The sequence below is a fragment of the Vulpes vulpes genome, chromosome 4 (assembly GCF_048418805.1).
Source record: "Vulpes vulpes isolate BD-2025 chromosome 4, VulVul3, whole genome shotgun sequence".
Lineage (NCBI taxonomy): Eukaryota > Metazoa > Chordata > Mammalia > Carnivora > Canidae > Vulpes > Vulpes vulpes.
The window spans coordinates 45772301-45790852 of NC_132783.1; positions in this window are offsets into that span (position 1 = coordinate 45772301).

The window sequence follows — 18552 nt, forward strand, 5'->3', positions numbered from 1 at the left end:
GTTAAGTGGCCAACTCTTGATTTTGGCTCAGGCCATGATGTCAGGGTTGGGGATCAAGCCCCACATTGGGCTCTGCACTCAGTGGGGAATCTGCTTGAGGATTCTCTCTCTGTCTCCTTTTGCCCCTCCCCCTGCTCTCTCTAAAATAAACGTTTTTTTGTTTTTGTTTTGTTTTTGTTTTTTTTTTTTTTAAGAAAACTGCATTTAGGCAGAGTGATAGTCTTAACCTAGGGTCTACTAAGAATAGGATTTGTAAAGAAAAATAATAAACATCTTCAACTGGTCTGTACTGGTCTTGCACTGGCATGGGATGGTTTCCTTCTTTCAAAAGAGTATTGCATTGGAACTGAGTGCTGGGTAGCAATGTTTTGTTTCCATTGTTGTTTTGTATCAAATCCCCTTGTTATGACATATGGCGGTCTGACATATTAGAGCCCATTTTAGATTCTCTAAGGTCTGTCTCAATGATGTGATTAGGATGGTTCTCCCCTAAAACTTACCCAGTGAGAAGTAACACTCATGAGTCATTGGGGACCCCTGAGTGTGCAGCCTGGACAAGAATCATTGAAAAGTTCATCTTTTCACCTTAGAACAGATGGAAGCAGCTAGAGTAAATGATAGACAGAAGGGGAACAGACTTCATTACACCTTCTGAGTTAATATTGACCTGGGAAAAATACAATGATTTCAAAGTTTGCCCTGATAACTGAGAAGCCTTCTTAATTAGAGGTAATGTCAAAAAGGTGGCTATTCCCCAAAATTCCTGCCCACCTACCATCTGCTACTGATAAAGGTTGGCAATTAAGAAATGTTAAGAGTAAGTTCTAATTACCTTCTTACCCTTGTATCTTGTTCCCTTGTTGCTCTTTGATAGCCTTAATTGAAGCCCACATGTGAATCACATCTTCTGCTGCATGCTGGCTCCTTCTGCCTGAATACACAGAAATCATCATAAATCCTAAGTTGCCCTCTGGTAAGCGTACGCTGTTAGAAACATAATCTTATACTTCTCAACTTTTCTGTGTATATTCATCTGATTTTACTGTACTGTTGTGAGTGTGGCAGTGATAGCAGCTCTAAATTTAATTCTCCAAGAATGGCACTTGCCAAATGGCCTAATCCTCTTCTTCGGTAAATTTGATGATGCAGTGGAAGTGGCAGCCTTTCTCACCAAGCCCTCACCATGTGTAATGAGATCCATGTGGTCATATCCTATTGGTGTCACCTCTTCTTTTTATAAGTCATAGGAACAAATTTTAGAATCTCTATTTTCACTAGAGAGATTTTATTTTCTGTGCTTTGGGTACTGCCAGTAGAGAACAGAAAAAGAAGAACATTATGATTTTGGAAGTAATTTATGGCTGCTGAGTCTCTGGTTATATAGAAATAAGAGCTTGTTTGCCCTCCTACTGCCAGATAAGAACTGACATTCCAACACAATGTTGCTATGGTGTTTTTTGAAGGAGAGATTCACCTCACTGCACTGGCCTGGAAAAATACAAAATAATTGTTTCATTGAGGCCATCATAAATATATCTCTACAAGTAGTGCCCAGAATCCACAGATCTCCAAATATCTGAGTTTATGAAATTTATTTATATCTAGCATCTGTTCAATTTTTTCAGTAATTATTTTAGCAAAAACTGAGGAGCCAGATCCTGATAATTTTCTCCTTTATCACACAATTCAAAAATGCAGCAAAATACAGGCAGTTATTCTTTTGTGGAGCACTTACAGGAGCAAAACCATATGCTGTTCTTGTTTGGGATAATTATAAATCTTTAAATATTTAAATGCACTTGTCTTTGAAACTAGTATCAACTCCAAAACAAACAATTTAATATGAATAACTCAACACCTAGAATGTCCATGTACCACACAGTTAATTAAGTCTATTCATGTATCCACACAAACAATTGCAAATGGCTTTCATGTGTTTGCATGAATAACCAAAGTAAGTTATAAATCTGTATTTTATTTTCTTTTAAAATAGTCCATCAGGACTTGAAACCATTGAGCCGTAAAGTTGAGCCTTCAAAATCATCCAGTCCAGAGATTTTCAAGTTTGACTATGCATTATAACAAGCTTTGGATTTAAAACACATACCTGAGTCGCAGGTATTTATGAATACGAATAAGAATTTGAGATTCTTACTGTGTCTTCAATGGGAAACTGGCATGTCTATTTTTTAGGTGTTTCACAAATCATTCTGATGGGCATCTGTATCAGTTTCCTAGAACTTCCATAAAAATTACTGTAAACTGGGTAGCTTAATTAAACTGAAATTTATTCTCTCATAGTTCAGGAAGCTGGAAGTAAAAAACCAAGGGGTTGGCAGAGCCAAGCTCCTGAAAACTCTGAAAGGGATAAATCCTTCCTTGCCTCTTCCAAGCTTCTGTGATTGCTGGCAATCCTTGGCAATCCTTCACATTCCTTGGCTTGCAGTTGCATCGCTCCATTCTCAGCTTCTGTTGGCATTGTATGGCCTTCTTCCCTGTGTGTCTGTTTCTCCAGGTCTTTCCTTATAAGGACATTCATAGGGATTAGGGATTAGGAATTGACCATATTTGGGGAAATTTAATCACTAAAAAACCTGAAGTGAAAAGTATTGATCTAATTTCTCTGAGGCCCACCAATACTATTGATATATAATGGAGAAGTTAAGCAACTTGTATTAGTTATCTATTACACATAAGAAATTTATTCCTAAATCAAAATAACAAATCTTTATTATTTAACAGTCTCTGAGGGTCAGGGATTCAGCTTAATTGGGTGGTTCTAACTCAGAATCTCTTAGGAGGTTGTAGTCAACCTGGCCTCTGAGGATATAGTCATCTGTAGGCTTAAATAGGGTTAGGTCCACTTAAAATCTCACTTAGTTCATTACTCTAAGTTGACTTTAGGCCATAGTTCCTCACTAGGTCAGCCTCTCCATAGAGATGTTCAATCGCAGGGAAGACTATTTACATGGAAGATATGGCAGTGAACGTTCACTGAAGTCAATGATCTGAGATGGAGAGAAAGGACATGAACCAAGGCAGAAGCCATAATGACTTTGGTAACCTAATCTTGGAAGTGACATACCATGATTTCTGCCATATTTAATTGATCACACAGATAAATCCTAACAGAGTGTGGAGGGGACTATACAAGGGTTAATATCAGCAGGTGAAGATCATTAAGAACCACCCTGGAAGCTAGCTACCATTAGTGAGGAGTCAGGCATCTTGATTTCAGGCCTAGAAGATTAAACAGTAGCTGTCAAGGTGAATCCAAGGGTTAGCATCACTTGGGAGCTGATTTAGAAATGCTCACTCTTAGGGGTCTGGGTGGCTCAGCTGGTTATGCATCTGACTCCGATCTCAGCTCAGGTCTTGATCTCAGGGTGGTGAGTTCAAGCCCCATGTTGGGCTCCACTCTGGGCATGGAGCCTTAAGAAAAATGCTAAATCTCAGATCTCACCTTCGATCTACTGAAGTAGAACTTATATCTTAATAAGATCTCCAAGTGATTTGTATGCACCCTATATTCTGACTCTCCAGAAGCAAATTACTGATTCAGAGACACTGCCCTTTTCAAAGTAATTACCTTGGTAGTACAGCTAGTCAAAAGAAACTGTCATTGCTTGAAATCTGCTAGGAATTTTGCATTGGACCAGATCATAAGACACCCTAAGAAACTGAGAGCCCTGAGATCCAACGTAGGACAATTCTCCTACGTGCACCCTTCTCTTGCTGCAATGAAAGGCTGCTGTCCCCTCCCCGTAGAGGACAGACATAGCAGCGGGGTTGACCAGGTAGCCTGTAACACACACACTTAAGCAGAACAATTTGGGTTCAATGAGCCTGAAACAGGGAAAGATATTCCCACACAAGAAGATAAACCTGGCACAGGTTTTATGGGCTCTTTATCTCTTAGTAAGAAAGTGTTCGATGCCTAAAGTCCATTCCCATGAGGCCAAGCAGGGACTGGAAGACTGTGAGCATGAGATTGCCTTACACAATGCAGATTTTTCTAGGTAGTATAAAATATTTATTTAACATCATATTGTTTTTTTCTTTTTTTACACATAGTAACTGTAATGTGATCTTTAAAAGCTTCTAAGACACGAAGAAGTAAAAAATGCATATAGTTTAAAGAGGAAAGAGTCAATAAGATCAGACACAGAGATGGTCCAGATGTTGGAATTTTCAGACAGAGTTTTTAAATAAGTATGAGGGATATGTTAAATATTCTAGAGGAAAGGTTAGCAACTTAAAGGAAAATAGGAGAGAAAAACTAGAAAAGAATCAAATGGGATTCCTAGGGATAAAAAATATGTGAAATAATAAAAGGGGGCCTGGTTTGTTTAATCAATTAAGCATCTGCCTTCACCTCAGGTCATGATCTCTGGGTCCTCAGATTGAGCCCTGTGTTAGGCTCTCTGCTCAGCAGGGAGTCAGCTTCTCCCTTTCCCTCTGTGCTCAATCTCTCTCTCTCAAATGAATATGTAAAATCTTTAAATTTCTTTTTAAATCATAAAGAATTTATTTGATAAGCTAATGTGGTCCGGGTGCAGATGGGTAAAGATTCAGTGAACTTGAATCAATGTCAATAGAACTTATCAAATCTGAAACCTATGAACATAGATAAAAATATTAATGAATGAAATCAAGCAATACATGAAAAAGATAATGCAGTTTAATCAAACAGAGTTTATCTCAGAAATGCAAATTTGTTCAGCACTAACGTTTTTACCAATTTAATTACCATATTAAGAAGAAAATAGCATGAAATAACCACCATAGGATCAGAACAGGCATTTGATAAATTTCATGAAATAGTCATCACTTTGCCTTTGAGATTAGAAGAAACACAAGGATGTCAACTCTGACCATTATGTTATAATGTGATGTATTTTATATATTGAAATCACAGATCCTTACCAAGTAAGCTGAGTCATTCTTATCTAGGAAAATGTCCTCTATTTGTAGGCTTTTTTATTTTTGTTTTCTTCTAGCAATTTGCAGATAAATATGCCGTAGTGATAGTCTTGAACTTTCGTGTCCTTCAAAGTCTCAGGACTTCCTTTTATTAATTCAAAGTCCTGTATATCAGATACTGTGCTAGGTGATAGTATTATTTACAGGCCTTGTCATTAAAGAACATACAAATAGGTGGAGAAGGCAAAATAATAAATGGGAATTTATAATCAATAGAGGTTGACACATGCTATTACAGAGATAAGCAAAGACTATTAGAGGCACATAAGAGGGGATTAACCTAATATGGGAAGGTGAGGCCAGACAGAAGTAAGGGAAGTCTTCTAGGAGCAGGGGAATGTTAATCCTCAAGTTTGACTGCTGTTTAGTAGTTTCATTCTATCAGATTCCGAGTCACAAGCACCAAATTCAAAGTAATCAGAAGAATTCCCTAGTGATCCCATATACATTTGGCCTTCTTTATGAGATAAGTAAGCCAGAGACAACACACATCCATTTATTTCCACATGAGCAAGGGCGTGTGAATCCAGCTGCAGCCTTGCCAAGGGTTAACAGTCCCGTGTGACATTCTGCTGGACCTTCGTTTAATGGATACTGTATGTGGCCACTCATGCTGACCAGTCCTTCCTGATCTGGGTACTATTCCTACTTTGCCTGGAACCATCTGATTTATTCATAATTTCCTGTACTAGCTATTCCCAATTCATGTGTATAGAGAGAAGGAAACAATGGGCAGTATTAACATCTTTATGTATTCCCACAGAAAAAGGACAGTGAAGAGGTGTTTTGACAGAAGGAATTACAAGTGCAAAGACTCGGAAGTAAGAAAGAGATGGCTCTTTTAGGGAACTGCAAGTGCTTCAAAATGAGTAGGTTTTGAATGCGAGTGTGGGAGGGAGGGCCAGAGGGTGGAGTTGAAGAAGGAAGCAAGAACCAGGCCATAAGTGGACCTAGATATCACACTGGGGAGTTTCAACTTTTGTTTTCCTTAGGCCAATGGAGAGCTATTGAAAGGTTTTAAGAAAGAAATTGTGTCATTGCCTGATTGAGTTTTGTTTTAAGAAATATTACCCTAGTGACAATGTGAAAAGTGAACTTAAGGGGGCAAGATAGGAGTCTTGGAAACCATTTAGAAAATTGTTACCTGGGTGGACTGCAGAAAGATGATGCCATAATTCAAGGTGCTGGTGCTAGGGTGAAAAGGAAAGGACAGATTCAAGAGATTGAGTAGATAGCACTTAGTGGTTAATTAGACAGAAGGAGTGACATGGGATAATTATGCTTTAGCCCTTCCTCCTACATCATTCATCAAAGGACATTTCTGTAATATTGTGTGATCTTCTGCTGTGTTTTATACTTCTTCACCAAAGCTTGCATTTCTCAATCATCTTGTTAAAAGCCTGAAAATGTTCATCCATTTATAATGCTTTATATTACCAGTTTGTAAGACAGCAAAAATAAAATGTATCTTTGAATAAACTATCACATCACTTCTCGAGAAAAAACCATGAACATAATACTCAAGTATACATAAGATAAATGTGGGATGCAATTTTTATCTATTGTGATCTAACTTCACATGTTTATTTGCATGGAAACTTGAACTAAAAGAAATCTAAGGAAAGAAGTATTTCAAATCACTTTCTGGCTAATTCTAAATTAACCAGAATTCTCTCTTTATATCAATATTCATTATTGAAAATCTTATTAAAATGAAATTGTTAAAACCTTGTTTTACTATATCTTGCCAAACATAATTTTTTGATGAGTCAAGGTTATTTTTGTATTCATAAGTAATCATTATAAGTATCACTGCTTAATCACCCTTCCATCTACTCTGTATTCAGTAATAACTTCATTCATTAAGCATACCAGAGGAAGAGTAAGATATATTTTTTTTAAGAAATGAACAACCTAGTATAGAAAGTAACATAGTTTCAAGGGGGAATTTTAGATTTGACTTTAGGAATGCTATTGAACTTAGTGTGTGTGGTGGGAGGGTGGAGACATCAGGTGGTTTCATTTGTGGACATAAGGGGCCCACTATTGCAAAGGGGTCCACCTGGTATGTTCAAGGACAGCAAAGGAAGTGAGTATGACTAGAAATGAGTGAGCAAGAAGAGGTATACAAGATAAGGTCTGACATTTGATGAGATGAGCACTGGGTGTTATACTTCATGTTGGCAAATTGAATTGAAATAAAATATTTAAAATAAACCAAGATAAGGTCTGAGGAGTTACCAGCTATGACTGATTTAAAACAACTGCCAAATTCTTTGACATTCTTCTCATCAAAGGTGGAGCCTGGGTTCTGTTTCCTTAAATCTATGCCTGGAGCCTGGTTGGCCAATATCATAGAGTTGAAGTTATGCTGTGCCAGTTTCTAGCTCCAAACCTTAAGAAATCAACACCATCTACCTTCTTTCCCTTGAGATACTTGCTCTTGGAGCACAACTATGAGGCCTCAAAAAGAGCAAACCCTTGGAGAGATTACTTATAGGTTCCAGCTAACAGACCTCTGACAGCCAGCATCAGTTTTCAGACTTGTAATCGAAAAGGCCTGTTGGATGATTCCAGGCCAGCCACCATCAGACTCCAAGTGCATGAGAGAGCCTGACAAAGAATCATTAGCTGAACTTAATCAATCCCAGATATGATAATAAAATGTAACTTTATATTATATGATAATAATGAGATATAATATACAACATAATCAGTGTTTCTTCATCCACTAACTTTTGGGGCGATCTGTTACAAAGAAATAGGTAAATGATCAGAACACCAGGTTCTATATCCAGGAAGTCTTTTTTGGTCATTGTGAGGCTTCCATCCTGAGTTAAAGAGGCCACCAAATTTGAGCTGAAGATTAATATGATTTGCCTAATATATATTTTTAAAGATTTTATTTATTCATGAGAGACACAGAGAGAGAGAGGCAGAGACGACGCAGGCAGAGGGAGAAGCAGGCTCCCACAGGAAGCCTGATGTGGGATTCAATCCTGGGACTCTGGGATCATGCCCCGAGCTGAAGGCAGACACTCAACCACTCAGCCACCCAGGCGTCCCTGCATTATATTTTTAAAGGATCACTGTGAGTGCTGATTTGATAAAACACCGTAAAGGGTAAGGGGTGGAAGGAAGAAAATTAGGCCAGTGATGTAACTAAGGTATGAGCCCATGGTGTTTGGGATAGAGGTGGTAGTAGTGAAGTACGTAAGAACTGCTCGCAATCAGGATACGCTTAAAGGAAGACTGAATAAGATTTCTTGAAAATACTGATGTTGGCAGGGTCAATTGGGTGGATCAGTTGGTTAAGTGTCTACCTTTGGGTCAGATTATGATCCTGGGGTCCTGGGATTGAGCCCGACATGGGGCTCCCTGCTTGGTGGGGAGCGTGCTTGTCCCTCTCCCTCTGCCTGCCACTCTCCTTGTGTTTTCCTCTCTGTGTGTGTCAAATAAATAAATAAAGTCTTTAAAAAATTTAAAGAAGTAAATATTGATGTGGGCATAGTCCACTTTCATATACACATTCTCCCAAGAGTCATCCTTATTTATAAACATTTCCCTCTTAGTATAGAGCAGAGTATATTAATAATTTTTACCTTATTTCAGTCTATGTTATTAGCATATTTGAAGGGAATGTTGGAGCATCAGGTACTTGCTGTTTCTCTATATCCAGTTTCATTCTATGGAAGATACTTTACCTGGTCACTGGTGGCCACTTCTGCAGCTCTCATTAAACTTACCCCAAATAAGTATTCCCTCTGCCCTCTTTGCTTAAAGTAAGATAAATGAAGGTTAGGGAAAGAGTGAACTAGATGTTACCTGGAGTCCATCTAGTTATTTTTATCTGATTTCTCTCACCCAGGGAATGACTTAATTAGACAGCCGCTATTCTCACTATTACGCTGTGGAAATTTTTACTTTGGTGAATTACCTTGTCTGATAAAAAGAAATATATAATTAAGACCTATGGGAAACCATGACACTTTGTAGCAGCTTCCACAATGGCTACACACATGTAAAAATACAGTACGCCAAGTCAACTGTGCATTAAAACAAAGTTTGCTTCCTGTGAAAACTTTGTTCAAAATGATGAAAAGAATGAATTTAAAAATGAAAGGAAATGATCCAAACATCATACAAAATAACAAAGAAATGAAGGATTCTAGGGATTCTGGATATGAATGTGTTCAGGAGAGAAAAGCTGATGGAATTATGAGTTGTCATCAAAAGTATAAATACTAAACCCCATGAGACCAAATGCTCTAACCACCCTCTAACACTGCAGGGTAAGCATTTGTCACATGAAATCCAAGTGTAGTTTGTCTCATCCAATGTGTAAGTCTGAACCAGTAATCACACAACTTTAAAGCACAATTTTCCAATGAAGAGAACCACCAGTCTATAGGTAATGCTTAATTTTTGCTGGATAAGATCTCATAATTCAACCCATAAGATGCCAAATGCTAGCCAAATGGAAAGTGCCCTTCACAACTTGACTCTGAAAGCATTTGTTTTGGGAGGTAAGGTAATATTTTGACTTTGACTTTGCATCTGAAGAAAGAGTGACCATGTCCAAGATTCCTACAAAATTATAAATAAAAGGAAAATTTGATGCCTGGTTACAACAGCTGCTGGGCCATGTGCAACACCATTTCAGGGGCAGGTAAGAAATGAAGCATGAAAATACAGTAGTGGCACCATCAGAGAGCCACATGAGGAATCCTTTGAAATTATAACCTAATTGGGCCTCTGGGAAGAGACTGCCTTACCAAATGCAAGTATTCATTCATCACATTCTGAAATATCATTTCTTCTCTTTTATTTAAATCTCAATAAATATTAAGAAAAAGCTTTGTAATATTTATTGCCAATTAAGGAAAAAATGAAGCATCATATTAATGGAAATAATTATCAGAATTCTAGATCTATCATTAACAGGTACACCTGGGCAATTAATGTCCTGTTTGGTGACAGTTTTCCCAACAGTAAAACTTCAGTTAAAATAGCTTTTCTCACATTCCTCCTCAAGTCCTTGCTTTGTTTGTTTTTTTAGATTGGTTCACCCTAGACTATGGTGTGGAAATGCAGGTGTTGGTCCTTGGGCACAGTCTGCCGTGTACATGAGCCAGTGGAGAAGTGGAGGTCCTCCTTTTCATCATCTAGACACAGATAACACCAAGACTATAACAACAATACAGAAGAGCTAAAGGACTGTTTTATGGAAAGACTGGGATACAAAAAAAAAGAGAAATTATGGTGGAGGAGGCAAAAGTCATCACAACAAATATTAGCTTGTCCAGTGTAAGCACTGCACAGGGAGAGAGTATGTAAGGTTCTGGAGTGTACCTTCCTTCTTAGTCTGCCTTCCCAGGTTCTACAGGGAAATGGAGATGGCAACTAGAGAAGAGGCTTGAGGCTCAGGTCCCTCAACAGGAGTGGAGATGAGTCTTGCAGGCCCTGTTGTTTGTGTAGTAGTATAAACTGCAGTAAGGTTCATCCCTAGAGCTTTTACTTCTAAATTTTTAATGATTACGTATGGTGAATTATCACATATGCTCATATCTCCCGAAAGCATTTCATTCATTCATTCGCTCATATATACATTCATTTTTCAAGTATTAAATGAATGCTAACTCTCTGCCAAGTTAATGGTAAAATAGTAAACAGGTCATTTAAGCAAGAAAGTTTTGTACTGTGACTAGTGCTCTTAAGATATTAAATAGGGAGGTGAGTGAGAATTGCAACAGAATAAGGACTGCTCTATGTAAGATGATCAGGATGGTCTCTGAGGAAATAATATCTGAGCTAAGATTTTGTCTATAAAATTGAGATATAATTATATCAACCTTGGAGTTTTTTGGTAAAGATTAAAAGATACAATGTGTGCAAAGTGATTACCACTGTATGGTTCCTACTTAGCACTCAATACATATTGGAAAACAGTCGTTGTCCATGTTATTTTCATCCTCATTCTTCATAATATCCTGCCAAGATGTGCAAAGAAGTTATTATTGATTCTATTTAATAGATGAGGAAACTGTAAACCAGAAAGGTTGAAAGATTTTCTGCGACCACACAACTAGTAAGTGGTTGAGCCAGGACTCAAACCCCAGTCTTTGACTCTAATTCCAATGTACTTTCAGCACACACTCTCAAATCACTTGGAAGCAGCACTTATTTATCTGTCTGTCTCTCCATCTCTCCATTCATACCCATGTAACTACCTACATATCTATTTATATTAGTCAGGGTTCTCCAGAGAGGAAAAAGAAAAAAGAAATGTATATTTGTATCTCTGTTAATACTTTTCCTACCTATTCTATGTAATATATGTCATAATATATATGATATATCATATATATGATATATATGTGTGTATATGTATATATGTGTGTATGTATACATATATATGGAAAAATAGGTATTTATTTTATATATACATTCTTTTTTAAATAACTTAATTTTTATTGGTGTTCAATTTACCAACATACAAAATAACACCCAGTGCTCATCCGGTCAAGTGTCCCCCTCAGTGCCCGTCACCCATTCCCCCCCACCCCCCTATACATTCTTTTATATATACACCAGATATATAGAGAGAGAGATAAAGAGGTATTTATTTATTTATTTTTGAGAGATATTTATTTTAAGGAACTGGCTCATGTTATTATGATTGTGGGTCTTACAAGTCTGAAATTTGTAGGGCAGGTGAGAAGGTTGGAAATTCCAGTAAAAGTTGCACTCTTGAGTCTTCAGGTAGTCTGGAGGCAGAATGCCTTCCTTTTCAGGGACCTCAGTGTTTTCTCTTGGGGTCTTCAACTGACTGGATGAGGCCTACTCACAAAGTGGAGAGGAATCTGCTACTCAAAGTCTACCCATTTAAATGTTAATCACATCTAAAACTCTATCTTCATAGTCTTATCTACATTGGTACTTGCAAACAACTGGGCTTTCTAGTCTAGTAAAATTGACATACGAACTTATCTACCTACCTATCTACCTGCCTACCTATCTGTCTAGGAGTTCATACTACCTTTGGTCATAGGATTTACATTAATCTATTGAATAAAAGGAAGCTCTCTATTAGTTTCAGCTGTGGGTTTGGGAGGTATGGACAAACTCAGATTCTAGCAAGCATGAGTGCTCCTTGATATAATGTACTTCTTGTTTTAAATAGCATTATAAATCATGTTTTATTTGCATGCATTACAGTGGATGTTCACCACTGTTCAGGTATATGATACAACTATTTTATTTTCTTTTCCTTCAGCTTAACTAAACAAACCAAGTGCTTCCACAAAATAACTTCCCACAAACTCATTCTGACATTACAATGTGAAAGACTCCAAGAGGAGAAAACTACCCTTTCCTTTGTGTATGAGGGTATGGGTTTGATGCCTGGTCATTCATAAAATCACATAAAACAAATATTTTGTGAGTTTGACAAAAATATCAGTTGAAAAAATAGGATATCTCAGTTCCATCCATTGTTTTTGTAATATAATGTCTAATATTTATTATGATAACCTGTAATGTATACATTTTATGCACATAAATATTATTTAGAATTGTGAAAATGAACACAGACTAAATACTTAATAACAAACAAATGGCTAAATATAGAGTATGTTTTGCAGCCCTTCAGAATGTTTTACAAGACTTTTTTTTTTAAGACATGGGATACTGCTTATAAATTTATGCAATTGGAGATATATTCCCTCTTTATAATATCTCAAATATGTAAAAAATGCATAGACCAGAAGGGTATTTACTTAAAAACATATAGTTATTATCTATAATGACTATAATCTTTGGACAGAAGTCTTATGGATGATTTTACTTGGCTTCATTATATTATCTTTATTAAGATTAGCTTTTATGCCACACTTGCACACTTTTGGAATAGTAAAAATAAATAAATCTTGCCTACAAGGAAAAGTAGTTGAAAAGGAAAAAAAGAAACTTAGGTATTCTGGTTCCATAAAGTGAACTTGAGTGGTTTATTTTGTGGTATATGATCTCTTTTGGTTTTCATCCTTTTGTACTAAAATAAGAAAAACAGGGTTATAAGCCTTCTGATTATCAAACTTTTATAGCTTTAGGAAAGAAATTCTAGAAAAAAAATTCATTTCTCAGTTTCAATTTGTAGCTCTAGATCCTCACCCCAAGAAGCTTCTCTTAAATTAATGATGAGTGTAACAACCAGCTTGTGTGACTATGCTGACATTGTTTCTCTACCCAGAGTGCACACATCTCTCCCACTAACTTGGGTCAACCTTCAAGGCCCACACTAGCCCTGGCTCTCCAAAAAGTCTCTCAGATACCTCAAGCCCAGAGTAATCTTTCTTTCTTATATTCAGCACATCATGTGTTCACATTAATTTTAAGGCTAAATCCTCCCCTGAACTCCACCTCCTTTCTCTCCCATTAGTTGTCCTTTTTAAATGTTTTTCAGATTTACCAAAGCCCTATTCTTTCCTGTATATACATGTGCAAACTTCTGACTGAACATCTTGCAGCAATCTCTCCCACTCTCCCGCCTTCACAGCACAGCTGACCCTGTGTTCTCTCCACTCCCTCCTGTGGATCGGGGAAAGCAAGCTCTAGGCTCAGATGGGACTGACTGCATTACAGACAATTACCTGTAACCTTCTAATTCTCAAATCCAATTGGCTATTCTTTCTTTCTTTTTTTTTTTTAGAATAACAGGTTTTATTTTTGTGATTTTTTATTTATTCATGAGAGACACAGAGAGAGAGAGGAAGGGACATAGACAGAGGGAGAAGGAGGCTCCTCATAGCCTGAGGCGGGACTCAATCTCTGGACCTGGGATCATGCCCTGAGCCAAAGGCAGATGCTCAACCACTGAGCCACCCAGGCATCCCTCAAATTAGCTATTCTTAATATTGTTCTCCTGTGCTCTTTGAATGGTAACTGAAATTATTGGCCGCTACCCCCTCATGAAAAGCTTTTCCTTTGGCTGCCACCTCACTCTCTTCTTATTTTTCTTCCACTTTTCAGATTGCTCTATATAATTCTTCCTTACTGGATTCTCTGTCTTTTCTATCTCACTTGGGGCTGGCACTCCCCAGGATTATGGTTTATTATTTCTTTTCTTGTCTTCTTTTGTTGCATCTACTTACTCTGAGTGATTTCATCTACTCCCAGGGCTTCAACTGGAATCAACTCAATAATAACTCTCAATGATGTTAATTGAATGCATTTTTTTCTCCTGAGTTTCACACTTACATCTCTATCTATCCTTGACTTTTCTGCAGATACCTAAAACACTACATATTAAAACTGAACTAATTCAAGACCACTCTTACCTCTCACCGCTCACCCCCCGCCCCCCCGCTCCAACCAATAACAATGATTGGTGGCATCACCTGCTCCTGGGGAAAGAAACTTTGTATATCTTTAATTTCTCTCCTTTTCTCTCACTATCCTCAACCTACTCACAATATAGTATTAAGTATTTATCATTATTTAGCAAGATTATTGCAATAACCCCTTAACCTTTTTCCTTTTCTCTATTCCATTCCCATGTAATCCCCTTCCATACTAAAGCCAGAGTTCTATTTTATTTTTCACAGTAATCATTATTCCTGATAACCCTTTACTTGTGTTCCACTACCTAATAAAGCCCAGGCGCCTTAGGAGAACACAGGAGAAATTTCTTGATTGAACCTCTCCATTCCTCCACAAAGTTCTTTGGGTTTAGCTGTTGGTTTATGGCTAGATACTGTCCTATTTTCTATATTTATTTTACTTTCTCTTTTAATCTGTGCTTCTACTTTCTATTCTTTATACATACCATATTTTGTCTACCCAAAATACATATCCTGCAATGATCTGCTTGTAAAATTGCTATTTATTTGTAAATTCCTTCTCAAAAATAGCCTTATGTAAATTTTTTCCTAAAACACCCACCTAGAAATAACCAGTGACTTTCGTGTGTTTCTATACTATTTATCTTTCTCAGAATGATTTTTTTTTACCACATTTATCTGTATCACTAAAATGTGAAATGTTTTCCCAACATAATTATAAGATCTGAAGATAATATGATTCTGATTTTTCTTTTGAATTTCCTATAAAACTTACAACAAGGATGAACTATGGTACTACTCAACGAATATTCAATACATATATTTTACAATTTAGAAGTCTCTTTGGTGAATCACATGAGTCTGCTTCATAGTTTTTCAGTTCACTTGGCTATAATTCCACAAGTACTTACAACAACAAATAAAGGTCATTGGGTTTCATTGTTAGTTTATGGCTTAGGACTGCCCTGCTATTTTCTTGTTATCTATTTTAAGGAGAATGAGCTTAGGAAGGTTTTTTACAAAAGGGAAACAAATATGCATTGCATCTTCTGGGAATTTTGAGATGAGTAATTTTTATTTTAAAATGTATAGTTAGCTTCAGGGAAAATAATGAAGTTGATGGTTTGTGTTGGTGACACTCCCAACTGTTCTTACAGTATCTTGTCCCTTCTCTTTACAATCTCATTTTTCTATGAGGACATGGTGCTCTTTGGGGCTCCTCATGAAAACCCAACCTTGAAAAGGTTAATTCTTATTGAAATTCTTATTCCTTCATACTTCATTACAGGTTGTTTTTTTATTGCTCTAATGAATTAAGTGGCTTAGATATGAGTGATTAAAAACATTCTAATATGTTACCAATCACAAATACATTTGAATTTTAAAAGATATCTCTGAAGATACATGGTTTTTAATTGTATCTTTTTAAATGTGAAATTTCAGTTGTTTGAGAGCAAGGGAGACGTGGCACTAAGGTAGGCTGACACAAAGATACTTGGCTACTCCCTTTGTTATATTTATTTGAATAGGTACTGGGAGTTGGCAATGTGCACACTCCTTTATAAGACTGCCCTCACTTCCAATACCAGCTGCAAGATTGGATGTCACCAAAGCCACCCTCATTTCTGACCAGCTGGCCACAAATTCAGGGGTTCCATGACAACCCAATAATTTTCAGGAAGGCTCAAAGGACCTACTGAAAGCATCATACTTATAATTAATTTTATTATAGTAACAGGATATAAACTAGAACCAGCCAAGAGGAGAGGTACCCAGGGCAAAGTTTGGGAGAGCTCCAAATGCAGAGTTTTTTGGGGATGTATGACTGACCCTTTCAGAATCAAAGAGTGAAATAGTTTACCCAAGCTGTGGTTTCCAAAGTTTTATTGAAGCTTCATTATGTGAGCATAACTGAATAAAACATTGGCCATATGGTTGAACTCAATCTCCAGCCTCCTCAGAGGTAAAGTCAGTATCACCTGGTTAAAAGTCCAAACTCTGTAAACACATGATTGGTCTTTCAGGCATAAAGAGTCCCCATTCTGAGTTATTTCATTAGCATAAACTATCTAGGGGCCCACCATGAGTCACTCCATTAACATAAACTAGCAAATGTGGTCTAGGGGTCCACACTAGATAACAAAGATAGCTCTCTTGCTTGGGACATTCCAAGGGTTAAGAGGTTATTTCCTAAGAACTGGGGACAAGAGCCAGCCAGATCCTTTACTACACAATAATAAATACACAAATTTAACAACTTGCTTACCAAGCAGAAGAAAATTGAGTTCTTTAGATTTCCACATGTGCATTTTATGAGAAAAAGGTTGGTGGTCATAGTTCATCTACACCTTCATTCTCTATTACACTTATAAAATAAATAAGACACAATACCAAGCAATCAGTACTATTCATTTTAGCTTTCTAGTTGAAATTGAAGGGAAAATAATTTTTGCTAACAATGTAAAAAAAAAAGATAAGAAATTGTACTCTTTTGCTATCTGAATTGAAATCTTGAAAATGGAAGAATAAACTAGAAGTTTGAGTCAGTAAGAACTCAAAATGGATCAAAGACCTAAATAGAAGAGCTAAAACCATAAAGCTCTTAGAAAAAAACAGAAGAAAATCTTCATGACCTTAAATTTGACAATGATGTTTTTCAACTATGATACCAAAAGCACAAGCAACAACAACAAAATAGATACAGTGGACTTCATCAAAATTAAAACTTTCTGTGCATCAAAGGATACTATCAAGAGAGTGAAAAGACAACCCCAAGGAATGGGAGAAAAAGTTTGCATATTATATATCTATATGAGTTATCTTTGATATGAGCTTATATTGAGAATAAAGAACTCCTACCACTTAACAACAAAACAACAACAGCAACAACAAACAAATTATAAGTTGGGCAAAGGAATAGACACTTCTCCAAAGAAGATACACAAATGGTCAATAAACACATGAAAAGATGCTCAACATCACTGATAATTAGGAAAATTCAAATCAAAACCACAATGAAATACAGCCTCACATCCAGTAGGATATTTGCTATAGAAGAACACACAAAACAACAATCAGAAAGAAAGCAAGTATTGGCAAGGGTGTGAAGAAGTTGGAAACCTTATACACTGTTGGTGGGAATGTAGAATGATACATCTGCTATGGAAAATAGTATGGCAGTTCCTCAAAAAGTAAAATATAGAATCATCACATGATCCAGCAATTTCACTTATAGATATATACCTGAAAAAAAATCGAAGCAGGGTCTCCAAGAGATATTTGTACACCCATGTTCATAGGAGCATTATTCATAAAAGCCAAAAGGTAGAAGCAACCCTAGTGTCTATTGACATATGACTGGATAAACAAAATATAGCATGTATGCACAGTGGAATATTGATCAGCAATCAAAATGACTAATGCTCTGATGCATGCTACAACATAGATGGTGCTTGAAAACATTAAGCTAACCGAAATAAGCCAGACACAAAAGGAACATAATTATATGATTCCAACTTATGTGAGGTACATAGACTAGACAAAGTTTTAGGGATAGATAGTAGAATAGATCTTACCAGGAGCTGGGAAGAGGGAATTGATGAGGAGTTATTGCTTAAAGGGTACAGAATTTCTATTTGAGATGACCACTGTAAATAGTGGTCGTGGTTACACAACATTGTGGATGTACTTTAGACAGTGAATTATACACTTAAACATGGTTAAAATTTTAAATTGTGTTAAGTAAATTTTATCATGATTAAAAACATTGAAGTAAACTCAGAGTAAAGAGTGAAAAATAGAAGAACATTTAATTGTTAGACAACTAGATGTAAAAGCATAAAAGTTAATGAAGTTGGTAGCTATATACAGACTTTCAAATGAGCTTCTGTACATGGAAGAAAAGAAAATATTAGAAGTTATATGCTTTTCTGCTTTAAACTTTTGCTTTTATATGTAATCAACATTGTGTGCCCCATTCTTTTTGTTTTAAGGATTTTGTTTATTCATAAAAAAACACGGAGGGAAAGAGGCAGAGACACAGGCAGAAGGAGAAGCAGGCATGCAGGGTGCCTGATGTGGGACTCAATCCCGGGACTCCAAAATCATGCCCTGGACCAAAGGCAGGCACTAAACCACTGAGCCACCCAGGCATCCCTGTGTGCCCCATTCTAGTCTGATTGGATTAATTATATTTTTTCCCAAAGATTTTATTTATTTATTTATTTATTTA